The 27,564-nt window shown below is 41.4% G+C and overlaps 1 long non-coding RNA gene across 1 annotated transcript in view; it reads right to left on the reverse strand.

Annotated features, from left to right (window-relative positions):
- The window catches only part of LOC135298592 (uncharacterized), a 115,745-nt gene extending 93,987 nt beyond the window's left edge, over positions 1 to 21,758 (reverse strand). The window contains exons 1-2 of the long non-coding RNA XR_010360603.1: positions 20,941 to 21,758; positions 18,099 to 18,240 (exon numbers count right to left, since the gene is read on the reverse strand). This is a non-coding gene — a long non-coding RNA (uncharacterized LOC135298592). The remainder of the gene's footprint in view (positions 1 to 18,098; positions 18,241 to 20,940) is intronic.
- Between the last annotated feature and the right edge of the window lie 5,806 nt (positions 21,759 to 27,564).

The following is a 27,564-nucleotide window of genomic DNA, read 5'->3' on the forward strand; positions in this document are numbered from 1 at the left end:
CTCACCAGCACTGGCATCAACTCAGCTCTCCCTGCAAAATCTTCATGACTGATGAGGCAGAAAGCAGCAAAGGCACAGCTTTGGCTTTCAGGCCACAGACGAAGCTTCCAAAGGTTTCTTCTCTTTCTTTTGTCTCTGACAATTAAAAATAGATTAAAGCACAGTCACTGTAAGCAACATATCTGCAAGCACAAACCATCTTTATGCTGTACATAGGCAGAATCCCACTTGGAGATGGAGCACTGAAACACAGAGTCCCTTCTCACAGTCTGTATTTTAGAGAAGTGTTTAGAGAGCTCTCTCCACCCCACTGATGGCATTTCTGACATGGCATCAACTGCCACAGCCTGCTTTGCTGCTGCTCTCCCTCCACTGTGTCTGACAGTATTTTTAGCATTTAACTGGCCTAAAAATGGCTTTTGCCTGTTCCTGAAAATGCAAAACAGGTTCCACTAAAAACTGCACTTAGGGAGAAATTAGGATTAAAGAGCAGCCAGCACTTAAACCCTGTAAATCTGAGTGATGTCAAACTGACTGCAGTGACAGAGCTCAAGAGCAATCTAATGGATGCTTTCTGCTCCTTCAAGTGAAGCATTTAAACACTGCAATGTAAGGCTGTTTAAAATGCATATTCTGTGCCACCTCAATTCAAGCTACAACAGTGGCTGGATAAATCTCTTATTTCTGACTGGCACACAGCAAAACATCCCCCACACCTCTGTGTGCTGAGTCCTGTCAATTTAACAGCATTTTTACACTGCGTATCCTGCAACATTTTTGTGCTGGAAAACCTGAACTTATAAAATCAATGTCTCTAAAATTTTTGTTGTACCCTGCAGCCAGACCATAACACGTGGCACATTTGAAGGCCTAAAATTTGCAGCTTTAAAATTTTTCTGACTGGAATAATTAGATACTGCTTTGTATGCCTGCTACAATGTTTTGCACATAAATTACTTATAAACCACTGTGAGATTCAAACAAGAATTTGACAGGGAAAAATAGGTATTAACTCCTGTGAGTAATTTAGGCATGTCAAAACTATAAATTTTTGCCTTGCTTTTTTCTTTTTATGACTTGTGACACAAGAATGGATTACCTCTGCACTATTTTCTACTTAGGTTATGATTTTTGTCATTCAAATAAAAGCAGAGCAAGAAAGAATGAAAATAAATTATTATGGCTCAGCATAAACTATTTGCACAATAGTCTTAAAAAGGCAATTAATAAAAAAATTATATTCTTAAATTTCAATTCTAGTAATGAGGATTGTAACCTTAAGGAAAAAAATAATGTAAAATCAACTAATGTATATCTAGTTTTGGTACAATTATTTAATTCTCCATGCTGTAACATCTGACAGCAACTGACATACGATGATCTTGAGGTTCTAAAAATAATGACTACAATTTTGACCTTTCTCCTCCATTGCTACAGTTCAGTGTCACTACAATTCATTCATTCATCTGGTGCCATTTTCCCAGCTGGCTGTAATTGTTGTCACAGAAATCAAGAATTTTAAATCTTTTCCAGATCACTTTTAACATTCTGCATTTGATTCTGTTGATAATTCTATCTCCTCATTCATCTGCAGGCACAATCTCTGAGCACATATTGTAAGGGTTCACTGAGCCAACCAAGTGAAATATGGAATAATAACAAGAGGAAACTCCTTTTTCCTTGCTGAATGCTGTGTTACCACTCGTCACTAGAAGACATCCATCCCAATTCTTATAAACCACACTGCATAAGAAAGGGGAATGACTCAGGAGAAAAGGGAAAATATCATTGTGTTAAAGTTATGTCAGAATCACTCATAGGTGCCTGCAAGTGTGACTGCACTGTGACATACAGGTGCATTTCACTAGTTGTGCAAGAGATTATATCAATGTACTCTATTTTACAACAGCATGATGTACTCCAGATAACTCTGCATCCCAATTCTTTCTGAGCCTTACTCAAAATTCTGTCATCAAGCCAACATTCCATGGGTTCTGTTGTACAAAGGGTCAGCAAACTCCCCGTGCCAGTCACACAGCCTGGTAAGATTTCCTGAGGTGACTTTTCCTTCAAGTACTGAGAAGTTTCAGGAGGAGGGTCACAGTCCTCTGGCTTGCCAGTGAATTTGTCCTTGAGCTCAACCTCTCCTTGCAAAGAGGTTTCCTGCAGGACAGAGCTGCCCCGTGACCCTCTCTGCCTGGCACAAGATCCAAGTCTCTCACAGCCTAAATCTCTCAAGGACAGAATTAAGAACAGACTGCCAGGAAGTACCACGGCCCAGTTCCCATCCCTTTTCCCTCCAACACACCTTATCAAGGAATGAAACACGCTGCAAACACGAGCTGAAACATGAGGAAATGCAAAATGTGGGGAGCCTGTGCTACCCTAAATACAAATTTAACTGCCCGGGGCAGAACTCTCTGAGAGGGTTTGTGCTCAGCTCAGCACAGGGACACGTCAATGCTCAGATGAATTTTTACCAGGCAGGCAGTGCTCAGTGTCCTTCCCTGTGTTCAGTGGGTGCTCCCAGGCTCCCTTCACTCCCTATCCTGCCCTGAATGCAGAACTCGCAATGATTCACAGCCACTGAAACAAACAAGGGGGTGCATACTGACATCTGGGAAAAAAAACTCTCCCAAGTGCCCCTCATCATTTTAGACCAGGATTTTAACGTGGGAAGCTTCCCTGAGAATTGAGTTTTCTCCTATTTTAAGATGTGACCCATCTTTTGTGTGGCAGAAGGACTTTTTTAACCCTGTTCATTTCTGGCTTCGTTGGTAACTTTGGTGTGAGGGATTTGAGCAGCATTGTAATACTTGCCAACACCCTTGTGGGTCCTAAACCCCACACAATTCTGCAATTTCAAAACATGATGGACTCATTTTAGTGTTTTCCCACCATCCCTCTGTACAGAGGCGCAAAACACAGAGCATGTGAGAATTCAACCACACCAAGAGATGTCATTTGTATCACAAACCAGGTTTTGTAGGTGCTTGGAAAGGTTTCAGTATTGTTATTCTTCTGCCTAAAACGCTTCAGGTTTTATGTCCAACATGAGATGTTGCTTCAATGCTACCAACGAGCCAGAGAAGCATTTGCAGTTTCTCTGCTGCATCATGAACTCTCACACGTACACACATCCGTCCATCCAGGCACCTGCAAACGTGATGTAACAACTCTGCCATTTGTCATCCCATCACAGCTTCACTGCTTATTCAAAGCAATGTTACAAAGCTATTCTCTACTCTTACTAGATGGATAACTACAGAAGGTAAACAATATGAATTTAACTTTCTTTTTCTAACAGAAATTACATACACTGTTGTACTACAACCTAAAAAAAATAGATTTACTGATATTTGAGATTCACTTGTAATTCTATTTCTCCTCTTAGCAAGGACAGAACAGATCACCGTGGCCTGGAAAGTTTGCCTTTCTTTTCCATTCCTATTCCCATTCCTATTCCTCTTTGCAGTTTAAACAACAGTGTGGTGTTTAAAAAACACAGCACAGTAGCTGTGGAATATGGTCTTGCATCTGGACACTTTCCATTTTCAAGAAATGCCATCTACAGAATTGAATTTGGATCTATTTTGGGGAGAAGCCAGGATTTCCAACAATCAGTTTAAAATTTGCCTATTTTTCTCTTCCTTTGTTTATAAAATCCTGTCAATTTATGGGAAGAAAAAGCTGTTCTGAGCGTGACGTGTTTATAACCAGCAAGATGTTCTAGAGAGATTTGGACTTTCAGACATTTGGATTGAATTTCAGCTGTGTCTCAGCAGAGTAATTGATTATCTCAAAAATAATTCCACCTTCAGCTCAAGTCTATCAGACCAGACAATTCCAAATGTTTTTAAAAGCCAGGCTATTTTACCACTTTGCAGAATGCCAGTCTACCAGATGGAGAAAGAAAACCCTAGCAAGGAAATAATGGGATTATTATGTTACTTTAGACCATGGAAGTCTCTCCATAGATAAAAACAACTGCTGTGTCTATGTGTGTGCACATGTTTAACAAAAAAGGCTGGCCTGTCTGTGTGCACATGTGTACATGTCTGTACACAGCCTAACAGCTGAAGGCTTTGCATTTGAGAAAGCTATTTTAGAAAAAAACAAATTTTTCTTCATGTTCATATAGATTTTGCTGATGTTCCCATGAAAAAAAAAAAAAAGGTCTGGCCAACATCTTCCCAGCTGCTGGAGAACAAAAAGAAACCTCTCTCAACCAAGAGGGAAGAACAGCCAGTGGCACAACAATGGGGTCACACAGACAGACAGATGGACCCCTTCCCTTGCTCCATCTCCCCTGCCATTTCCCTGTATGATTCCACAAGTCTTGTTTCCACAGGACACCACACTAAAAGTCAGTCAGAACACAAATCTGGGCCTCGCTGTTCCCCCGTGGGCAGCGTGTCCCTGCGCTGCTGCAAGGCTGTGGGTGGGGTTACTCTCTGCTCCACAGAACAAACAATCAACATCACAAGCACCTTCTTTTCCTTTTCTTCCCCCACCAGCAACTCAGGAGTGAGAAACTGCATGAGAAGTAGTTCATTTAATGGTGAGAGCCATCACTAGGATCAAGGGGAAACAAAGCTCTAGAGCTGCAATCCAGGGAGAAACATTTTCCCTTCCTCCTGCCAGTCCAGCTGTGCTGGGGCTGGCAGCCAAGCCCTGCCAGGGCAGGGGCCTGGGCAGAGAGCCTGGCACACATTTCCTCTGCTCTGACCCTGGGCAGTGCCCATGGCTGCATTTTGGCCTCTCAGGACACTGCAGGAACCCTTCCCCTCAGGCAGGCTGGGCTTAGCCTTCCTGTTTGTGAAGGCTCAGCTCCATGAGCCTGTGGGATGTTCTGCCTTTTCCTGCTGGGTGCCAAGGAGCCTGAAGTAATTTCTTTTTTTTTTTTTTTTCCCACATATACAAATGCAGGCTGCAAGCCCAGCTCCTCAGGCTAACACCTTGTGAGAAAGTCCTCTTCTACCACAGGTCAAGTAAAGCAATTTGTTCGACACTGACTCAGTTTGCAGAATGTTATTTTAAGCACAGATGGATTACTGAGATTCCAGGCTGTCCTGATACAGAGGGAGAAAAACCCAAACCTGTGTCAATCAGGCACACATATTGAATCTCCTGCTTATGTGAAATATCACTCTTGTGTAGCATGTTAAATCTCAGCCTCAGCCACAATTTCAGATGGCAGTTTGCTCTTCATCAGGGCTCTTTCTTTTTCTTTATCACAAAATGTGCTCACCTTCACACCCCCTTACGGTCAGAATCAGCATATTCCATGGGGTTTAAGTAGCTGTGTAAAAAGCAGATTTGTAATTTTTGGAGTAGCACACAGTAGGTGTGTCAGCTCCCCCAGACTGTTACACAGTTTGTTTCAATTGAGCTGGCCTCTGTTTTGGGTAGGATTGCAGATTAGTTGGTAGGTCTTAATTCCAAGTTGAACCTAGCAGTGCCAGCTCAAAAATGTAGCTGGTGAGGATTGCTTCACATAGACTCAAAAGTCATATACTGTGTATGGTATTAACTCCTGACCATCTCAATTCTGGATAAAGCAGGAGAATTTAAAAAAAAAAAAAAAAAAAGCCAAGACTGAGCCAAAAGTCACATTCTGTGGCCAGCACCTCTACAGGACTTCAGAACCAATTGCAATTCTGATCAGGCACAGATGCAAAGAACCCTACAGAGTTAATAATACTGAAATTAGTTCTTTAATTTCAACTTTCATGTGCAAAACACAGCCATTTAATATCAGTGGACATCACTAATGTTATTTTGCCTTTTCTTTCTGAAAGTCAGTGAAAGAGATGGCAAACAGAACACACATCCCAGCCTATTGCTTGCAGTTCAAATAATCACAGGCAATCAGTTGTGTGTACCTCCACAATCACTACAAAAATTTACAGAGAAAATCTCAACAATGTTTCTCCTGACCAGTACTGTTCAGATTATATAGCTATTAAAAGTAAATTTTATATTCATCTTTTTTGTGTTCTCTCTGGGGAAATTTAAGAAAAACCATGATAAACAATACCCTGGGTTTAATGAAAATAATAATACAGATGTAGATTGACCTGATTTTAGTCATGCTCTTTATATTTGAGAAGCATTAGAAACAATCAATAGGGTTCATATATCTAAGAGATAATTCCAATTTCCAGCATCTTCCTGCACACACCAAGCAAAAGCTGTTATGGAAAAACAAATGAAATAGGCAACAAAAGAGGACTTTTTAATTCCTGAAGAATGAAGTACAAAAGTCACAAGAAGAATTTAAAAACAAGAATAAATTCATTTTAAGGACTTTATTTCTAGTGTTTTGCCATTAGCATCCAAGTTCTGAAAATGAGAAATAGCAGATGCCTGGAAGCAGGATGTAAACATAGAACATAATTTTATTGCAATAGGAGGCTGAAAAGGTATAGATTAGTGCTGAAATAAGAGAAACAATCTAAGGAATATTTTTACTTGATGGGATTGCCATGGAACACTACAGAAATTCAGAACAGGTGCCAGGAACTCAGTGGAAATGCACCTCCTAAATCTACACTCACATCTGTCCTCTTGCTTTCACAAATCAATTGTTCACAGGGAAAACACTTAAATACACATCCCAGTGTCCAGGTCACTTCTCAAAAGACTTCCTCAGAATTTGGATCCACAGAGACTCTGATTTTATAACCATATACAACAGCAGCAGGAGGCTCTGCTGGTTTCACCTGGAATGAGTTTAAACATCCCCTTTGCAAACAGCACCCAAAGGATGGGAGGATGCTTTTAATTAAGAGCTCTACAATTAAATATCAAACACCACATCCCAGTCTCAGTCTGACCAGGAAGCGATGCTTGGGTCTCTCTTGACATCAGTTCTTTCTTCACCTTCTGCCTCTCCTGTCCTTGTCCTGTACTCAACCACAATTTCCCCCAGCTAAGGCTGCATGCTGCAGGGTGCACAAAGGCAAAATGTGTTCCAAAGGAATTCAAGAAAAAAGCTGTTCCCCTGCATTAAGCCACCAGTATTAACCTTCTCTAATTCTTTTCATGTACTGTTCTTTGATTAAGGATTCTTTATTGTACTCTAATGTTAAATGCTCCCCATCTGTTCAGGAGGGCAGTGCCATTCCCCAGTGGCATGGATGAACTGAGAGGGATTTGCTCTGGAGGTGACTTTTGGGGCTTTGCTGCTGCTGGCTGATGCTCTCATCACAAGCACTGTATAAATATCACCAATTGTACGGGGCAATTGGCAACAGATAAAAGAATGGCACTGACTGGCCCCCATGGATAATGTGTGAATGTCCTGGAATGAGACAGTCTGTTCTGTTTCCTAAGAAGATCCTTCCATTAGTGATATTGGGATAATTTCCATCATTATGAGGAGTTCATTGTGCTAAGGCAGTAAAAGCACACCCCTGAGTTTTATTGATTGTCTGCTCTAATTTTGTTATTTCAGTTTAACACACTTATGTTCCAAGTGTAATAGTGGTTTGAATTCATGCCCAGCTTACATCACAAAAATTCATTTGCTAAAAAGGCTTTGTTTTAGTATCTGGTGTTTTCTGGAAGGACAAATAGAGCTCTGGCATTTCCCTTCTCTAATCATGTTACTAAAATATATAAAAAAACCCTTTAGAGATTAATGTGATCTGGTTGTGCAGATATGACAGACTTCTTACCACCTAGAACCTTCATTAAAAAAACCTATGTAATGGAGAACGACAATTCTCCATAAATCAGTTTGATATCTGAAACCTCCATTGGAAAAAAAAAGCATCTATCACTAAAAAGCAACAAGAAAAAAAAAAAAATTTTCACACTATCTCAGAGATTAACTTCAAAGACAAAAACCTGTTCCATACAGAAATATTGGCATGTCATCCTAGCCATTCCTTCAATTTTCATCATTAAATGCATTTGCTATATTAATAACACATAAAATGTGTGTCCATGGATTACAGGACCAACCATTTAAAGCCTCAAACTGCTGCTCTAAAATCATCAAATTCCATGCATCACCTTCCCTTAAGTGTAGAAGTGCAGCTGACAATGGCAGTGATTCCCAGACACCCAAGCCAACTGGTGAATTTCCCCCACCTCTGCACTCCCCAGGCACATTTTGGAACCTGGCTGTGCAGTCCTTGTTCTGTTTGGGCTGGAACTGAACGTGCAGATGAGCTGGCACACCACGATCAGCTTCTCTCCTCCAGTCTGCACCCCCCTGCTGACCCTGTGTGATTTCCCTGGCCTGTCTGGATGCAGGGACTGGTGCCCAGGCTCCACCCTCCCCACAGACCAAATATCCCAAATATCTCTGTTCTCCCACTCACCTGGGAACTGCCCAAGGCCCCTTCCCTTCCACAGCAGCCCAAACCCAGCTGTTCACAGAAATTCCTCTTGACAGTCTGCATGGACTTCTCCTTTCCAGGCTCTGACCCATCTCTAGGTTTCCACACCCTTCCACACCCTCTGACCATCAGTGCTCTTAACATTTTCCTACCTTATTTATACTTCTTTTCATTCTGCTGCTAGCCTGACTTCTCTCAGCTCACCTTTGCTTCTTATCCTGTCTATGGCCTGGCTGCTCTGTTAACTCTTCCTGGCAGAGCCTGTCTCATTCCCCCTCCAGTTTGCACTGAGGTGCCTCATTAGGTTCAACCAGTGCCTGAGCACCTTCTCCCTCTTCACACCCACAGCACCTGCAATCCCTTTGCCCAGAGTTTTGCACAAGGATGTCAATTTTGACTCCTCTAATCCAGGGAGTTCATTTTTGACGCTCTAAATGAATCACTGCAGTTGAAATTTGGAAACCAAGCTGTTGGTTCAGAGGAAAGCTGTTGCTGGTTCTGAGCAGAGCAAACAACAAATTTAATACAAAAAATCAGATTTTTCTCCCAGAGATGATGTTGCCTGTGACTCTGAGGAAGACCTTTTGAAATGGTAATAAAGTGTATGGGATTAAGGTGTCTTGAAGACGCCAGTGTCCTCATGAATTCCTGCAGTAAACAAGGACAGAGTAAGGAAATGATACTATGAATAAAGATGAAGTCCAGCCTCAAAGGGATCAGAGATGAGGCATAAAAGGTGCCCATTTAAAAGGGAAGCTGAAACATTTAGCTTATCTAGCTATGTAGATTATGGCTATTTTAGCATTGTTTTCATTATAGCAGAACCATATTTAGCTAATGCTCCACAAATGGAACTAATTAAGCTGTATTTAAAGTATTTTGTTTATAATTTATAATGGTCTATTTCCAGAAGAGCAGATTAATGAGGCAAGTACTTAATTTTTGAAGTTATTTTTTAAGAATTTGCATAAATTAGCATGGCTACTGAGACCTAACACTTACTTGGGACAATCTAGACTGCTCTGTGTTGATAGTAATTTAGAGAGGAGATATGGTGGGTGAGAGGGGCAAGCAAGCCTTTACTCCACATTGCTGATAAAATAGGTAAAGTTAAGATTTATTTTTAAAGTTCCGGGGCTACAATATATCAAAAGTCTTCCCAGACAAAAAGCTAAGGAAACTTGCAGAGAGAAATGGAAACCAAATTTCTCCTTTTACCTTACTTACATGGCTGCTCTTCATCTCTTGAACCCAGTGGGATATTTTTAATCACAGCACACAAGCCATTGCTCACTTACTAAACCAAACTCTAACCTGGGGTCTTAATATCAGAAATAGAACAAAAAACACTAGCTGAAAGTAATGAACTCCGAGCATTTCCTGAAAAAAGAAAGGACAGAAACCCTTCAGGACAGTGGTTCTTCCATCACCCAAGTCCTACCTGGACACCTGCTCAGAAAAGGCAGCTCTGCTGCACAGAGGGGCTCTGGGCAATGCCCTGTTCTGTGCTGCCCCACACCTCTGGGGCAGAACCTTGTCACTGATGCAGGTGGTGGCACCAGTGAAGTGACTGAGGCACAAGGAGCAGAAAGTCCGGGTAAAACCCCCTCCTGCCCATTTCTGATATTCCAGGCCAATATCTCCCTTCCTACTTTTCAAGGAAGGGAAATGCTTTTTTTTTTCCCCAAAACTGCTTTCCCTGTCCATAAACACAGGGGAAGCAGGAAAGGCTCTCAGAGGAGGAATTTGAGCCATTCTAACTCCCTCTCAACACACACCTGGTGCTCAAATCTGCCTCCAGCCCACAGCACCTGTTCACAGAGCTGTGCTTCTGGTCTGGTTGTTAAAGCTCTGTAAACCTCAGAAGAAGATGAACAATATGCCAAAAGATACATGAAGGCAAATTAATTAAATTTGACTAACCTGGCCTGCTAAGTCTGGTTTGCACTGAAAATGTCTGGCTGCTATTAGAAGATGTATTTGTAAATTACCCACGCAATTTTTCACCAATATAATCTTCCTTTCCAATGTCTACTTTAAAGAACTCCAATTATTTTTTAATTAACCTTCAGTAATACCAAGCAGACCCATTTAAAGCTTGTCAATACTGTCCCTCCTTTCAGGCAGCACAGTTTTAGACAACACAGACACATCAGGTGTCATCAGACAGACAATTTGAATCAAGGTAATTTGTTTAAAGATCACAGCCATTTATTTAGAGGCCTTGTTTAATCACAGAGCAGTTTCAGCAGCTATAAAGCACTCTGGAAGTTCTAAACTGGAGTAAAACACCTTTAAAGAAACATGCCTTAATGAAATTAACAGTTTCACCAATCCCTCTTGCAGCAGAAACCAAACACAAACACTCAGTTGGTGAGACAGAATTATATACATGTATTTTTTAGTATTATTTTTTTAATAGTTGAAAAGTCTCAGTCACTGAAATCAGGACTGATCTTTCCCTAAAGATCAGTGACTCCCATATTGCCTACTGTGGAGGATCTGCATTTCTTGTAAACTGCTTTCAGGTACCAGTGCATATTCATTACCGAGTCTCTGCTGGTAAAAAACTTACCAAAACAAAGCCATTTTGAGAAAAAAAACCAGTTCCCACTCATTCAATCACACCTTTTGCTACACTTGCATGAATTTCTGCCAACCCTTATTGCTCACATCAAGAGCAAACATTCTGATTAATTTTGACTGGGGCTTGTACAGAGCCAAGTGCTGCAGAATCCTCACACGCTGGTTTTGGAAAGTTTTAAATGTTTTCTGTTTTAAATGTACCTCTGTAAAACTGTCATAAAACCCTGCAAGACCACAGCTAACAGAAATTACAGCTGGTATGCCTAGATCTTAAACACAGGGAGTTGTTAATTTTGTAAGAACTCGTTGCATTATTTTCTAATTCTCCAGTAAAGCTTTCCTACAATGTTCAGTCTAAGAAAGAAGTTTAATCTCCTGAATGCCTGACAGTCTGCCAGAACTCTTCTGCTGAAGCTTTCGTTCAGAACTATATTGGAAAGAGAAGATGAGTAAAAGAGAACTGTGAGTGCTTTGAGGCATTTTCCCAGTGTTTTGGTGTTTATCCACATCTTCCATGAGACATAAATCAATGGTGGAAGTGCAGCTACCTGGTACTATTGGCCAAATGAGCAGGCTCTAACTTTGGATATTACCAGGGAGAAATCTTTCTCACATCCTTTTCTATTTTGTAGCTGGAAAAAAAACCAAAAAAACCCCATCACATTTCAAGGAGTCATTAAAAGCTGTCAGGCTGGCAAGGTATCACAAGAGGAGAGAGAAAACATGCTGTGAACAGCACAATCTGTTTCTCATAGTCAGAAATGAGGGTCAGTTAGAGGGAAAAGAACTGTAAGCTCCAAGAAAAGATGTAGATGGAACTAAGTTAGGCATTTTATCATTTTTACTCTCTTCTCTGCATGCTTTGAGCTTTGGGGGAATGGAGGGAGACAGACACAAGTGTTTGAAGATGCTGGTTCTGAGTCAATTTAATCAACCTCACAGTTCCTGAGACTTAAAGCACTCATAGGTACCAATTTCAGCTGGATTTATGCTATGAGCCCAAAATGATAAGAGACCTGGTGCTAGACCAAGCAGGTCACATCATTTCACCCACAGTGAGATGCCAAACGTCACCCCATCACTGGAGGCCAGAAGAAACATGGCACACAGCAAGCTGCCTTTTCCTGCTCTCCAGGAGCCAGTCCGGCCCCGCTGGCTGCAGTCTCAGCACAGGCAGAGCCGAGCACAGCCCCGAGCTCCAGAGCCGCTGCCGAGCCCGGCTGGCAGAGCCCCACCAGCTCTCCTCTTTCCCAGCCCTGCAGCAGCTTCTGCTCTTGCCCCAGGAGGGGAGATTTCCTGCACCTTCCAAACCCAGACTCCTCCACTGCAGCCTGAATTCACCCCTTTTAAGGAAAGGCAAAGAAAAGCAATCACTTTTCCTCTCTCATCTTTCCGGCTCAGACCTTTCCTTGGATCACAGCAGTGGAGATCCTCGTGCAGAGCAGCATTATCACCCCGATGAGTGAGAGTTGTTTGGGCAGCTTATCCCACAGCTTATTTACCCACGGATAGATCCGAGTCCTTCTCCTAACGCAGCACAACAACCCGGAGCCTGGAAAAAGCCTGGAGCAAGCAGGGCAATTCCACAAACACTGAGCAGGGAGTGCAGCCCAGACCCTGCCCACTGGAGGTGTGGGGGATCCAGAGAAGCTCCCTGAGCTGGAGAGCCACTCCAGGGACCATTCCAGGGCCATTCCAGCTGCAGCTGCAGAGCACCTCACACTACCGACAGCCTGAGAACAGCAGGGGCAGACACATGGGGAAAATATGGGCTTTTTGGTAACTCTGCTTTATAGACACAAGAAATAATCATGCTGCTTTCTTCCAGCTGCCCACTAAGACAGCTGAGTTCATAAACAAAAAGTTCATAATCTGAGTGTAATAGATTTTGCTTCCTAAGGCAACACAGGGCTATGAAAGTGTTTAAAATGGACTTCTCTCTGTGTAATCAATAAAGATTTCACAGAGATTGGTTCTGTTCCAAAGGCTTTTTAGCTCCTTGCACAGGACTCCCAAACACCAAATAAGCCTTTTATCAATTTCTACTTTATAACTTTCTCCTATTTCTTTATAATCCCTCCTCAAAGTACCCAGAATGTAATGGCAAAATATTTATTTAAATCATAATTTAAAAAAATAAAATAAACTCATAATTTTAACTCAGACTGTCACTATGTGCAACTTCAGTTTTAGTGGCAGAAAAAACATTTGTATTTTACAGTCTACTCCATGTTATTTGCATTTAAAAACAGGCTGAGAACCTCCTAAGTGCCACTGAGTGGGTACTGACTTTACATGGATTTCCATCAAAAACAGGAGGTTTAAATAGTTAACATAACCAAAATCAGGATATTCACCTTCTTATAAAAATAGATCAATTTACAAAGACTTTTTTTTTTCTCTTTATCATAAATTTTACTTGTCACTGTAATCATGTGGCAGAATTTTGACTGGGCACACCACACCTAAAACCTTAATTTGGGCTTTTGTGTACAGTAACTCTGCAATCAGTTCAGATGGAAATGCATTATCCCTTGTCCCACTGCAGTGTTCACTCTCTGATCACTCACCACACACTCTGGCACAAGGAATTCAGGGGCTGGGCATTTGCAATAAATAATTAGAATTTTTCTGCATCTATTTCAGAATAGTTCATCTGATTTTCCATGACTTCTCCAGGCTTCTCTTGTGGTTGTAGAGGCCAAAACTCCACCATGCTGCAGGTCTGTGTACAATTGAACCAAAAGCAGCTCCTCAATCAGCCATCCTTGCCCATTTTCCGAGTCCACATGGACTTTCTTCCCCACTGGAATCAAGCTGAGTACACTGCTAGGAAGAGCTTTTGCTCTCAAGGATTCTCTTCCTCTGCCACATGATTATCCTGAATTTCACCCAGAAAAAATGGTCCAGTGCAGAATTTAGTGGATACCTTTCCCTTCATCCCAGGCAAAGCTGACTTCACCACTTTTGCAATGAACAGCAAGGGAAGCTGGATAGTGCTAGGACTACTTAATGCCTTCATGTAACATTTGGCTTCCCTCATATTCCAGCCATTTTCCCTAACAGAATTAGCAACAGGAACGCTGAGCATCCATTTTTCAAGAACTCAAGACTTGTCTGAACGGGAAGGAAAAACAAGTGCCTTGAGGCTCAATCCTGCAGGTGCTAAGGGCCCACAGCTCTCAGAGAAATGATCCACATTCTGAGATTTTACCCTGCTCTCATTCTTGTCTTGACTTCTCTTGCACCAATGAGCCATAAGGAATGAGACCAGATTGTCTGCAGTTGGAAGCCACTGTGGGATAAATCAGGGAGGGAGTTTCAAGTCTAGCAGTTGTTTCTCCACTACCCCCTTGTGTGGCCACATTTAGTCCATACAAAAATATTCCTGGTGTGGAAATTACTGTGCCCGCAGTGGAGCTACTGCAGAATTGCCACACAATGGGAACTGGGGCTGCTCAACATATTTTACAACTGGACCCATGCATTAATTCCATTTTATTCTAGATAACACGTTTCTTCAACATGATTAACCTCCAAGTTAGGCTTTTTTTCATTGGGGGCAGTCAATGAGTGACTACCTCGTATTTCTGATCTGATATTTTTAACATCTGAGCACTGACTTTCTTATTACCTTCCTCTGCCAAGCACATGCTCTTGATCTACCACTTTGAACTCTGAGGGTCTCAGAAAAGATCATTTTTTTTTTTTTCCTCTGATCTGTGGAGAAACTACTAAAATTGTATATAATCTGCTCTGAGTGGCGCCAGGGACTTGAAGAGCTCTAGCATTTTTTTCCCTCTGAGAAGATGTGGTCAGTGTTGTCACAGGAGAGATAACAGACGATGAACTACGGCATCTGTAGAACTTATATTCCTTCTCATTATATAAGAAGGCAGAATATTTGGCAGTGAGAAAGTGAAGTGACCTAGAGTAGTAGTTTCAATTTATTTCAGCCACTCATTCCCACATCCATTTCAACACTCAGATGTGACATCTTGGTCTCACATTTCTGTAATCTACCATAAAGTGCCTACTGTCCCTCCTGTTTCAAATGTCACCATCAGTGTGTTCCTGTCCCCTGAATGAACAGCCAAGGCCCTGAGCCCTGTGCAGCCTGTCAGGGTGATCAAAATGCAGCACTCAGGGCTGGCTGTATTCCCTATGACAATCCAGTTACTTCAGATTCATTAAACAACCACGAAAAAATACCTTTGGATTGCTGGGCTGCCACAAAAAAAGCTTTGTGATTCTGTGATATTCCCTGTGATATTCCCTGTGATATTCCCTGCCACAGAGTCATTTTGTCTTAGTCTTCCACTGCCTAATAGATTTTATATGCACTCTTTAAAACAGATATTTTTTTACAGTCCAAAAGAGTGCAGCAATGCTAGTGACTATTGAACCCAAAGCAAGTATTTATGAGAAATGTGGGCCAAGGAACACTCCTACAAACACACAGTTATTAGAAGTTAAATCAAAAACTGCTTACAATTCACATATAAGATACTTACACAAAAAAGGACAAATGTTACACATGATTATATTAACAATAACAGTTTGTCTCAACCAGCACAATAATCCTTCTTCTCAGCAATGCTCAGGCTTCAGCAGCAGCACTGATGTGATTCACTTTGGGACATGACATTTGGAAAAGACAAATTGAAATCCAAGCAGATGAGAACAACAGAGATGACAAAATGGCTTAGAAAATATGATTCAGAAGGGTTTATGCTTTGCATTCTTTCCACATGTATAAAAAACTGGGACTTGAGAAATATCCCTCAAAGAAAGATGGAGTAAGAAAAAACTGCAGCTTCACTGAATGCTGAAACTGCTGTGTTGATCACTTTCTGTTTAATAATTTGGGTGAAGACAAGAAAAATGAATGGGCAGAAAAGGGAGGTTATTTTCCCATTTGTTATGGCACAACATCATATGAAGGTGTCATAGCTGTGGAATGGGAGGAGGTGCACGCTGAAGGTGCTCTCACTGCAGGAATATTTTCATGTCTGTGTCCCGTGGTGCTGAGTGAGCTCTTATTCACTGTTTAATTACCTGCTCTCACTCTGTGGCTAAACACAGGGCTGAACAAAAGGCCTTGTATTTCCTGAAACGGCACCATTTCTCTCCTAGCCATTCCAAGCTCTTCTATAATGTTCAACACTACAATTAAAATGGTAGAGAAAATAAATTTCCTTAAAAAAATAATAATAAAGCCAGAAAGCACTTTTGTTCTCCTCCTTCCTTTCCCTAGATATGTTTTGCAGAAGAAAAATAAAAAAGAAAGGCATCCAATGCTATCCAAATTAGACCCTGAATGTTCCATCCTGCAGTCAGGAACTGGGGGCAGCAGGAACAGCCAAGGTCGGCCACGGTCCCCGCGGTCCCAATCCCTGCAGGAAAAGAGCTGTGGAGGGGAGGGGTGATACCAGCCACAGCTCACTCAGAAGCTGCATTTCCGGAGAAGCTTTAGTGCCCAGGGCATTTTCAGAGACTGCAGCTACCGAAATCCACGTTTCTAGTAAATGTCCATAAAATGGGATTTTTCAGAGGCTGGTGACTTGATAGGCAAATTTCACAGAGACAGAAGGAACTCATCCCAGGCAAAGATTGCTGCTCTGATCTCAAGCCTCTGCTCCACCATGCAGAGTATGAGATCATGTGGATTAAATGCTCATGTGGTTTTATTAGCATGGCTAGTAGGAATTTTCCCTTAATTCAGTTTCAGAAATGGCAATTTCACCTGCAATAGCAGGAAGAAGTTATCTGAAAGGAGACAGTGGCAGGGGAAGGAAGGAAGGTCACAGGCACTTGGAAGCTACAAATGTGCCTGAAAATAAGGTCCTAGAGTAAAATGTGATGGGGGATGGTGACAATAAGGGGCACTAACGAGTCCACCTTCCCTATCTGTAGAATACCAATTACCTGATGTAAATACATAACCCCTCACCATCCTTTCAAACTCAAAGGCTGAAAGGGAACAGCCTAAACTGAGTGGAAACCTGACTGCAGTTTAGAAAGCATTGACCCAAGGCAGCAATATTCGCTCCTGGTTTATTGGGAGGGTTGTTTGGGTTTTTTTCAGAAATACTTATGCAAAACTAACATATGCATTTTGAAATACTTTTATTTTAGACTGTTGTTTAAATTCCAATTTTCATATTATTCATATGTGAACTTTCACGGAAAAGATGTTTTCAGGAAGATAATTCAAACCTTATTCTGTAGTCCCACACTGTCTCCCTCCTCACCCGGGTGCCCCCACACTGACACTTGAGTGATGTCCCCTTATTTACCTTCGGCTGCCAGAGGGGACAAGAACATTATGGGCTGCAAATGCTCCGGCTAACAGCAGCAACAGATGTTTATTGCTTCGGAGGAGTCTACTCCCCCAGCACTAAATTAAGTGTCTTAAAAGAAACAGATAATAAACCAGAACAGCAGGCCATAGATCTGTCATACCTAAAACATTGTAACCACCGGGTAATTCCTGCGCGTTTATTCACTGTAAACAACCCGATGCTGAATGCTTGTATTCACCATATCCAAGAGCAGACAAATAGCTCTGGTGTATCACAGAGTTTAATGAATAAAGGACTGACTGCAGGGCCTGAAAATGAGTCTCAGACAATGAAAAAAAGCTTAATTTTTGATTCACTACTCATAAAAGGTTAAATATATAGTGAGAGATGCTAAACAAAGAAATTGACAATTACTTACCAAAATGTAGAATGTTTCAGTTGCTGCAAACCTCAGACTTGGACAATTTATGCAATTATTTCACTGCTCTTCTTTGAGGACTGCTGCAAACTTTGCCACATTTAATGACCAGAAACCCACTTCTGATTTTCAGAGTTGATTTATACATAACTAGTTGTAAAATTGCTGTTTGTTCTAGTTGTTGAAAAACTGGGTGTTTGTTTTCCTGCCTCTAGTATCCACACTTCTGATGCAGCTTTAATAGGTGTAAAAAATATTGTCTGTCTGTCTCCCCTGTGTCCAAGCCTATCAAACACTGTTCTGCTCTTCCTTTTCCATTCCCTCCTAGGCCCTCTGCATCCCTCCTTCCCATGTGGGGGACTCAGACTGTACATGGCTTCCCAAGTGAGATCCCGTCATTCTTTTCCAATAGCATCAATATTTTTCTGTTGGAATTACCTTGCTGGATGTGCTCTATAACCACATCTGCCTTTTCCTCACTGCTTTGGTGTGTACCTTCTGGTATTTACAGCTGGTCCTCCTCCATCTCCCTGATTTCCTCCAGATCATGTCTTCGGCTCATGATGTAAATGCTTGTTACCTGCCATCAAGAAAATATTGCCTCGTTTTATAAATCTCTGCATTTTAGTTTTGAAGACAATTCAGTTCTCTCTGAATGATTTACAAATTTTCTGTTTGACAATGTCCCAAATTTTATTCTCTTTTTCTTTTATCTAGATTAAAACATTTGTGTTTCAGTTTTGAGACAAACCTAAGAGAGGACACTCTGCATTGAGTGCTCTTCTCCAAAGAGTTTCAACAATTCCCCTCCACCAACAGATTAATGTTAATAAAGTGGGAAATAAACCCCCAAAACCAACAGTTTATTAACAACAGAATGCCCCACAGGGCAAGGAAGAAAAGCAAACAATCCCTGAACAGCAAATCCTCAGAACTGCCTCACGCACAGAGGACAAAAAAAGGCCGGAGAACGCAGCAGATGTTGAACCAATCTCCCTGCCTGACTCGTGGTGCACCGGCCTTCACTGAGGGAAATGGAGCTTCCACAGAGCTTCCCTTTTCACCCTGAGGGAAATGGAGCTTCCACGGAGCTTCCCTTCTCCCTCTGAGGGAAATGGAGCTTCCACGGAGCTTCCCTTCTCCCTCTGAGGGAAATGGAGCTTCCACGGAGCTTCCCCTTTCCTTCTGAGGGAAGCGGCCCTTCCACGGAGCTTCCCCTTTTCTCTCTGAGGGAACGGCGTTTCCCGGCGGAGCTCCAGCCCGAGGCCAACACCTGCAGGGCTCACTGGCGTCGAGCTCCCGTCGCCGGCAGCCAGGGCGGGCGGAGCAGCGGCGCTGGAGCGTCTCTTCCCTCTCTCTTTCCCTGGGCTTTCGCTCCCCGGCTCGGCCTCGGGAGGCCTGGGGCCGGAGCGGGGTTGCGCTCTCGCCAGTGCCGCTGCTCCGGCCTCAGTTCCCCGGAGGCAGCTGGAAGATCGTTCCTGCAGCTCCTCCGAGCCAGGGAAGGGAAAAACTTTTTGCTCGGCTCAATAAAAACCGAGCCGCCGAACCAAACCGAAGCGAACGGCGCCACTGGGCCCTGAGGCTTCCAAAGTTCCCCCCGAAAGAGCCCAAAGGCCCCGGGCCCCTCACACACGGCCCGGGGCTTGAAGATCAGCGACCATTGCGGCAGAACGCTGAGGATCGCGGAGCAGGCTGTCATCAGAATGACTCCAAGCCATCTTGAAAACATGTTTCAATCGTCTGTGTAAAATCCGACTTTGTTTTACTTTTTCAAATCGGATTTTAGCCCTGTGTTTCTTCATCTCCAAAACATGACTGCTTTCTTCACCAATCCATTCATTCAGAGTCTTTGGGGGTTCTTATTCAATCCTACACTTTTCTGGAAATCATCTTCTCATTATTTTTAGAGTACTTTATACACTTTCTCTCCTCTTTCCCATAGTTTTTATATACATTTGTGAAAATTTCACTCTTTTGACTCAAAGTCTTTCCCCATTTATATTCACACAATTGACTTCACACTAGGAGCTCCTGTGAACCAAAATATGTCTTCTTAAAAGTGACAGATATGTTCTTGCCTATAGTTCTCACTTATAATGAACCAACTCACACTTCATCTGGATTCTAGTTTTTTCTGACTGCCATTTTCCTTCCCTGTACTATGCAAAACCTTCAAGATGTGTTGTGGATGTTATTCCACCGTGTTGCTTTTTGCAGTAGTATAATACTCTGTGTTTTCATCAATTTACCAAGTGCCTCTATTTTGCTCCTTGAATTAAAAAACAGCCTCTTTTTCCTGGTGACGCTGCTGGGACTATTTATCTAAGTACCCTTCTCACCATTAACATGTGATTCCATGTTGCTCTTTCTGCCATCCAGGAATATTTCATTTCTTATTGCCATAAACAAGCACAAAAATCAGTAACAGCTTTTCCCCATTACCAGCCTTTATCTCCAAACAGGGTACACAGCCCTGAGCCCCGTGTAAGGCCAGGGCCTTGGCCCAAGCTGACATCCAGTCACACAAACAGGGACCTGGGGCCACGCAGGAGCACAGAGCTGGAGGCTCAACAAGGCACTGATCAGGCCAAAGTCACAACTCAAAGTGGCATTTACAAATCAACAAACTTCAGACTATTTTATCCAGAAAAAATCCTGGGTTTGTTTACAGCTGAAAAAGAATTTTATCTGAGGAAAAAAAAATATTTTTCACTAGAATTTAGAAAGCCAGTGAGAAGAGCAGAAAAAAAGATATTAGCAACAAAGCGAAACTCTACTGCAGTAAGAGAATTTTAATGGCCTTGCCTGTGAACACATTGATCTCTTTGCACAGTTTTTTTGTTATCAGAGAAACAACACTGTTAGGTTCCCTTATAACTAAGTTCAGCTTACACTGATTCCTTTCTTAGCAATGCTGATAATAGAGTCTGGTCTGCTCACTCAGTAAAACCTAACTTTTCCCTTTAAAGAAAAGGAATATATTTTTTAAAAATTGGTTCAAGACAGTCCAGATAAATACTAAGTATTTTTTTACACAAATGTTTAAGACAAGCAAAGGAAATTTCTGCCAGTGGTAGATACTCTATTTTCATATACACAGTGTGTGAAGAGAATTAAATTCAATTAGAACAGCAAGAACTAGAAAATATCCATGGATTTGCTTTCCTCCTTGATGCCTCTATGGTTTGAATTGTGTGTGCTGGTTTGTTTCTCTGGTACTTTTTATTTCTCTCCTCATCATTACTCAGCTCCTTATTCATTCCTGTGTGCTGTCTCTTACCAGCTGCCTACTGTGATGATCGTCTCTGCTACATCCATCTCTGCCATTTCCATCTTGAGATTATTGCAGCAAAATATGCAACAAAATATACAAAACTGACCAAAACAGCAATGAGACACATGCTAGAACCTCAGACTCATGAAAGAACAGGCATGATTTGATGGAAATCTGTATTCTTTGGCTCATAGAAAACTACAAAAATTCAGTCACTTCTGTTTTCATTGTCCTTTGGGAAGGATGTGACTTCATTTAAGAACACAACCTCCCCATTTCTGGACTTGGCATATCACCAGCCCCACTTCTCCACTCCAGTGTTGTGTTGAGTTCACAGTAGTTTAATTATGATCAGTTGTACATTGTGGGTTGGAATGTTCTGTCCTCCCCTCTGGTTATGTGATGGTTTACCCAGGTTGTCTCCTCCTCATCCATGTCAGTCTCGTTGTCTCCTCCCCAGTTGCCCCAGTTACGAATGTATCCTTTGTTTTGACCCTCCCAGTGCCCTGTCTATCACTCAGTGACCCATCCTCTCCATCTAGAAGTTTCTCTGCTGGGCATCGAGTGATTGGTTCAGGGGCTGGGGCCCCTCCCCATGTCACTCCCCATTGGTCCCACAGCCATGTCCCTCTTTGCTTTTCCACTCCCCCCTGCTCCTCCAGTGGTTGGAGGGCAGGCTCCACCCCTGTTGCCACCTCCCTTTATAACTTGTTGTAAGCTTTTCACCTGGGTCTTCAACCTTTTGGATTTCTGGGTCTGCCTCTCGTGGATAAACCCAGTTGTACCAGGAGTTTGAGTTTTTTTTCCTCTTCTGTCAGCAGCAGCCCGGAGTCCTGCAGGGCCCTGAGCCTCAGGCACTTTCCTTGGAGGCAGGAGGAGAGAACCTCCCTGCTGGGGCTCGTGTGCCGAGAGCTGGCACGGGGCAGCCCTGAAAAGGCTTTTCAACACACGGCTGCATTCCAGGCTGACTTCAGTTCTATTCTTTGCTCTTTTCCCATTGCCCATTCCCCTCAATGTCAGTAAAAGTCTCTTTACATACATACATACATATCCATGTCCTACATCTGAAGGAGAAACTGTTCCCTATTTGTGATGCTGTTCTTCAGATAAAGAAATTGGAACTGCACTCTTGGTTCTAGAGATGGACATGTATTTTCATAATCTCTGTTATTTTCCCAATAATCTTTAATGATTTATTTGCATTTCTATTTTTGATCAATGAAGGTGACCACAGGAAAAGAAAGGAAAATCAGATTGCATTGAAGGTTTTTGTAATAGAACATTCAAGAGAAGTGGGAAGCAGTCATTTCAAAATTGAATTCCTTAATCAAAATTCAAAACATAGCTATGACCACCAATGTTTTTGCAATGGACAACAAGGTGGTGTACTATCAACAGATACTCTCCTATACTGCAAAAACAAATTTATTTTGGAGTGGCACAGCCAACAGACTGAGCAAAGTTATTACATACTCAAGGCAAAAGAAGCCAAGTGTGCTTTAGTTGCTTGTCAGATTTTAAATTCTTTTGACAACAGAAGAGAGGCTGAGAACAGAACTGAATTTGTGTAGCTGATTGTAACATTATTTACAAGCAAAGAAATAACATTGACTGATAATCTATAATCCCATAAAATTTTCAGCCTAATTGGGGTCCTGAAAGAGAGCAGAGCTTCTTTGGTTTAGCTTTAAAATCTTCACTATCCCAGAGATGATGACCGATGCTGTTTCCATGGAGAAGAGTCCAGACCTTTCCCCAGCTCTGATTTCCTGTATAATGTTAACATTTTAAGGCAGCAGTGCAATTTTAGGGATTTAGACCAAATATTGCTTAATAGATTAAGTAAGAAAATAGTGTGACTTTCTGTTATTCAAATGAATGTGAATAGGTAACGTCTTCATATATATCCAGGTAAATTTTCTGGCAGATTAGAATAATTTGACTGCAAAAACCTTTAACCTACAGTTACTTCTGCACTTCTGAAAGTTCTGAAAGAACTTCTTCTCCAGGGAAAGAGATTTTCATTAAATCCTTATCTCATATAAATGAAGAAACACATTTTCCAATAGAGAATGAGAGCTTCAGTGCCCAGAAATCCCACTCAGTTTGACTGTAAGGAATATTTTCTAAAGTTGTACCCTTGATCGTTGCTACAACTACCCAGATTTTTCACAGACTCAAGTGGTAGCTCTTTTGGCATTCTAAGAATTGACAATAATAACACATGTCAGAAGATTCTAAATGCTTAGTTTCTTATGACAACTCACTCCTGAGATAAGAAATATCCACAGCCCAGAAGCTTTGCCTGCTGCTTATCTCATGTGTACAAAATTCCAGTTAAAAACTGGAACTTCATTCCAGGCAATGGAAACTTCTCATCTCTTTTAACAGAGCCCAGATTCCACCCACACATTTTCCCTTCACAGACATTCTGTAGAGTCCTCCACATAAACCTAATTATATTCCATACATGGAATATACCAGGACAGAATGGGTAAGAATTCCAAGAAGCATCTTTGGATTGGTAAAAAAAACCAAAACAAAACAAAAAAAAAACACCAAAAAAACAAAAACATAACAGATTGGTTCAAAACCTTGCTGAGGTTACATCCCTGATGGAAAAGGACAATAATGCTCCATCCTAAAATTGCTTGTGGGACTTACTCATCACCACAGAAGTCAGATTTAGGTGGATGCACTTAGCTACAAATATTTTCCCTAGTACTGTTGCCATTGTGGAACTTCATTGGAGCAAAGAGAGGGAATTTATGGGTAAGTTTTAGAAAGAAAAGATCTAAAAAATGACAAAGCGTGGGCAGTCATTTCATATACAGAAGAAAAGTACTATTGATGACCACACTTTAAAAAACCCCACACAACACTGGATAACACCAAAAACTGCCCTGACCTTTCTCAGGATGCAGGCGGGTCAGTCTAAGGCAGCACAAACACCGTGTGCTGGGGCAGGAGGGGCAGTCACAGATGGAGCCAGTTTTGTTGGAGCTTGCCAGCTTAGACAGAGATGGGAAAATGGCCCATTTTCTTTGGAGTTCACTGGCTGTGCAAACTCTGGCCTTGATAACGTTGCCCATTTTTCTTGCTTTATGCACATCGATTTCCAGTCCACAGAGCTTGGGATGTTCTCATTTGTTTTCCAAGGGAAAATCTATCAGAAATTTTGTTGTCCTCTCCTTTGAGGAAAAGGAAGGGGGAAATCAGCCATTGCCTTTTTTTCCTTTTAGTTGTTTTCCCCTGCAAGCTGTTCAAGAGTAAATTTGGGAAACTCACACTCGTTTGTGGAAAGGAAGATGTGGCATGGTTAGAGTTGGCTGGTGGTGGTGATTGGTTTTGGGGTTTTTTTTAACTGAGAGAAGTGCAAAATTAATTGCAGAGTTTACTGATTTCAGTGGAAAACATGACAATGGAATAACAACAATTTGGAAAAAGAATGAAATGTGGCAAGAGCAAATAAGGCACCAAAAGCAGCCAAATTAATGTAGCAGAATTCTTAAAGACTTGTTTAATGAGTCTTTAAATGTATTTTAAAGGTGAAAACACAGAAAGCTGTCTTAAAGTGGGAAGAAGTTTCTCACAGACACTTTAAACTGTAATCTGGTAGTGAAAGAAACAGTGAATAAATAGGATTCCCACAGCTAAGAATCATGGCCCAACTGAAACCATTGGGGATGTGACTGAGATCAGGGCTCAGAGCAGCAATTTATAAAATACTAACATACATTAGCTGGCAGCTTACTGCACAGTGTGGCTTTATTCCTTTCTTGGCTCCTTGAATTAACATCTTCTATCAAATACTTCACCAGATGAAGCCACAAGGGCTAAAATATTCATCAGGAAAGACCAGGAGGGGAAGAACGTTTGGACTAAGCACCTAAAGCTTTAACCAACTTACTTGGGTCTGAATCATTTGGCCCAAAGTTCTTTCAACGTAATTTTGACAGAGAGTTTTAAGAAAATTCTAATTACTCTGAAACTCCTCAATAAAGTATCTTCATTTAAATATAACAAACATATTTTTGCCACCAGCCTACTGAACACAGTGATTAATTATTTCAAGCTTTCAGTGAGCACCATCTGGCTGTCGTGATTGCTGCTATTTTACTTCTCAACGTGTTTTAACAAATTGTCTTTTGACCATTTAGTCTGTGACAGTGCCTTTGTGACTGAGAGCAGGGAGCACTTTGTATTCTCAGCACATTCCTGTCACCCACAGCAGGTGCTGGAGCCTGTCCAGTGAGACGGAGAATGCATGGGCAAGGTTTGTGTGGGGAAACAATTTCACATGGGGCTTTCTTGGAAGGAAGGGAGATCCTTCCAGTTCTGAAGGGGAGGGTTCTTCTTAGAGGTGCTGGGGTAGCCCCTGAATGATTCTCAGGAGGCATTTCCTCCCCAGTGAATAAATCCTGCATTGAACCAAAACCAAAAAAGCATTGGAACAGATGGGAACACCCATGTCAGAGTAGTCACTTATGCTTAGGAGATCCCCAAGTTGGAAAAATACTAAGAGGACTCTGAGAAATTAATTTTTAGGAAGAAAGGTCACCCATCTGAAATACAAGGAGCTGTGGAAAGAGAACTTAAGATCATGTGAAATTGCAGAGGAATGCCCCATTAAAACAAGTAAATTTGTTGTTTAGGATTGATATGATCTCTACTTCAAACTAATATCTTCCAGTAAGAGTCTGTTAGAGATAATGTTTAAATTATATATTTCAGGGAAAAAATCCTTACAACCAGCCATCACCTACTGTTACCAAGCCATCGACAGGGAGAATTCAGAAAAGATTGAAGAACAGTCTAGAAAACACAGAACAACTGCTGGCTTTAAACCACTCAAGCAATTTACTTTTTCAGCATCATGAGGCTTTGGAGCAAGATATCACAGTTTTTCTGAAGCACTGTCTTAAAGGTGCTGTGAAATAAAAGCTGCTGGTTTAAACCTGTTTGATGAATTCATTCATCTCCTCCTGTTTTTATGGTCAGCTCGGCAGCAGAACAATTCCCCCATTAGCTATAATTCCACATTATCAGAGGAGCATGACCCTCTTGTGGGGGATAGATCATAAAGATGTACTGACAAAAAGCAGAGAGTTTGGATTTCCTTTTTCTTTTAAATTTACCTGAGCTTTGTGTCAAAACTGAATTCTATCAGACTACTCCAAGTGGACTAAGTCAAAGTGGTTCAAGCCAAATCAAATTAACTCATGGCTATGATTTAACCTAACACCACAATGAGAATGCCATTGGTTTCATTCAAATGCACAGGGACCTCAGTGCTTCAGAATATTTGTGTGATCTTTTTAAAGAGAATATTGCTTTACAAGAAAACTGAAAAAATGAGGGATCTTTAAAGTTCTGATTGGAAAAAAAAGTTACATTTCAAACTAGATTAAGTCCACAGGTGTAGATCTGCTGGAAAAAGAAATGAAACTGAATGTTCACACATATTTGTTATTTGAATATATTCACCCATCGTGAAGCTAATGAAGCAGAATTCAATTCTGTATTTCAGATACAGTCTCAAGAACATAAAAATTCTCTACTGTCCTTCTGTTATTCGCAGCTGTGCTCCGAGAATCTGTGTGACATCAGCCAGAATGGCCAAACACAGCAGTCCCCGGTGTTCAGTAAGACACCTCTGCCCAAACCCAAAACAGAAGAAGAAATATTTCCCTTCAGACTGGGAGCATTTGACATCAAAACTTCCTCACTTACCTGCCTGCATACTATTTCTAGAAAACCAAGAGAATAACTTCTAATATATTACTGAGTCTGACAGCATACTCCTTGCACCAAATACATCTTGGAAAAGAGTCTTCTTGAGAACATATTTTAAAAGATAAAAGACAAGGGATTTCAATGATACATACACCAGATATTGAAATATCACATATATTCAGAGGCAAATAAAACAAAGTGTTCAAAAAGCTTAATGTAATCCCATACTTCTAGTGCACAGGCACCTTCTTTGGGCTGTGCTGGAATGTGGTTTTAATGAATACCTGGAATAAGCAGTTGTCTTGCACTTTTAGGGCTCAGAATTTTAACTATTGAACTTTGTTCTAGAAGTCTGAAATCACAGATGTCTCTCACTCATAGCTGTCTGAGGATTAACATAAAAATTGACTTCACTCATTTGCATGCTGATTTTTTTCTCAAAAACATGTTAGGAACTAAAACCAAAACTGTATTGATGATACAGATTATCCAGGATTCCAGTCCTGAGCAAAAGTACCTCCTGTGGCCCATATAAAGGAATTTAGAAGACAATTGCTATGCTTTTTCTCACTGTACATTGAACTTTCAACTGCCTGAACATAATCAGCCTGATAATGCTTGAGCATTCAGTTGGGCAGGCAATTAACTGCTTAAAAACAATCTGACCCAAATATTTCACACTGCTATAGCCACAGACTGCAAACACTATCAAATAATGCAATTTTCCATCAATGTAATTTCTCTTCTGCCAAAAAACCACCATAGGCTGCTTAAAATGATTTCAACTAAACAGAACAAAAACCACAAGTAATGGCAAAAAAACCCCCTCAAACTGCTTGAAACACCCAGAAGGTTTCAGTAGTGTGTGGTGAAGAGAGAAAGGGCTGAGGAATA

This window comes from Passer domesticus, chromosome 4 (assembly GCF_036417665.1).
Source record: "Passer domesticus isolate bPasDom1 chromosome 4, bPasDom1.hap1, whole genome shotgun sequence".
NCBI classification, from domain to species: domain Eukaryota; kingdom Metazoa; phylum Chordata; class Aves; order Passeriformes; family Passeridae; genus Passer; species Passer domesticus.